Consider the following 1,914-nt stretch of genomic DNA (forward strand, 5'->3'; position numbering starts at 1 on the left):
GATGCTGTTGAACAACAAAATGTTTAAAAATATCGCGAGTTTACCTGGTGATATTCTCATGCGCGACGCGAAAACAACAAACAATTAACACCATGCCGATGTTGTCCACAGGACAGCAAGAGTAAACGATCGGGGGAATCTTGTCGTCGTTATCGTTCCCCTCGCACGTGTTATTACTCCGATTTCAGCGATTTTGCTTCACAACTAAAGCGAGCAGTTTACTTTGTGCGCACTTACATGGACTCGAATCTACCAGCGCCACCTCTGGCCAAGTACCACAGCCTACAGCCAGATCAACTTGTGACACACATCTGCAGCACGTTTGAATTCGTTTCATGCACGATACATTTGTACCTTTCAACTGTGTCTGTTTGTGCGTCATGCAAATAAACCTTTGAACTGAATGAAATGATATCATGTACTTATTTTTGGCCTACATCAGTAAGAAATGCCAAATTATATACACAAAATCATAGAAATCACCACTCCAATTGGTCATCATGATTTTAATATTTTCTTTTTCCATAACAGTGAAATACGCCTTGGACAACTATGACACATCAATATTTCATTAGTGTTGTCACATCACATCCTGTAAGCATCGTCTGCCTGTGTCTTTTTCCTGGAAATGAATATTTTCAGCCAATATAGGCAATCCATCAACATGACTGGAGAGTTAACTCTCCACACTTGTACAGACTGTATATAACTACCAATTGGTAGTTATATACAGTCTGTACAAGTGTGGTTAATGCAATAAACATTTGTAAGGAGGTGGCAGTTACTGTGAATTTACAGCAGTTACACAGTGATCAGTAATAAACAGAGCCAGTGAGAGTGAGTGGATATAACAGAGTCAGTAACTCAGGTGTGTCGATTGGTTTGTCATCTGTTTTTGAGGCTGGAGGAGACGTAGAAATCATTTGTCTTAAATCTAAGTTAGGAAGATTCATGTTTTAAAACAAGCACTTTTTGTCAGAAATGCAAGAAGTACATCTACAGAAAGCACAGTTACATTCTGTCCATCATGTGGACAAAATTGAAAATGTTGAACATTGAAAAACTGAGAACATCAGGCAAGTTCAAAAGAAATGTGTTTGTAAGAACGAAACCTCGACTAAATTGTTCCTACAAATAGTTATGGAAAGTCAAACTGTGTTGTATGTCTAAATGTTTATCTAATGGAAAGTAAAGTTGCTTTTGTTTTATTGCAGTTTTTTTTTTTTTTTTTTTGCCTGTCCCGTTTGGCTCTTTTGCCATCAGAATTGTTGTCTAAAGGCAAAGAAAGATGCCCAACGGATTTACTTTACCAAATTGACCATCCCAGCCTTGCCGTAATGGTCCATTTGATTCACCTTTTATTGTTTATTTTATTTTCACTTACTGAATACGGGACAGACTTGACTGGGGGAAAGAAGGGGAGAAAGAAAGAGGGAAAGAGAAACAGCTGAGAAGAGGGACGGGGGAGAAGGGCAAAAAACATAAACCAACAGAATGAGCAGAGAAAAAAAAATGCATATATCGATCACCTGGATCACCTGCTGAGAAAGAAAAAAGAAAACAAGCAGAACAGAACAAGAGTAATAGAATAAACAACATCACAATGATATATGGGAATATGACAGTAAATACTAAATATTAAACATTATTGTGCAGCACATAAGATCAACAGAACACAGTGTGCTTTGAGGTAGGAGCCAAAAAGGGTGTAGTTTGTGGGTGTGATCACCCGTGTGTACACCTGTGAGCATGGACGCGCTTGTTTTTTAAAAAAAAAAGGTTCCTTCATGTTATGATCTGCTAGAGGGTGTGGGGGGGCCACAGCCCCGTCGTCCAGGGCATGAAGCAGGTATGGAGGAGATCAAAACTCCAGACATCCAGAGGCCCCCAGAACACAAGAGACCAAGGAAGACC

Source organism: Astatotilapia calliptera, chromosome 16 (assembly GCF_964374335.1).
Source record: "Astatotilapia calliptera chromosome 16, fAstCal68.1, whole genome shotgun sequence".
NCBI classification, from domain to species: domain Eukaryota; kingdom Metazoa; phylum Chordata; class Actinopteri; order Cichliformes; family Cichlidae; genus Astatotilapia; species Astatotilapia calliptera.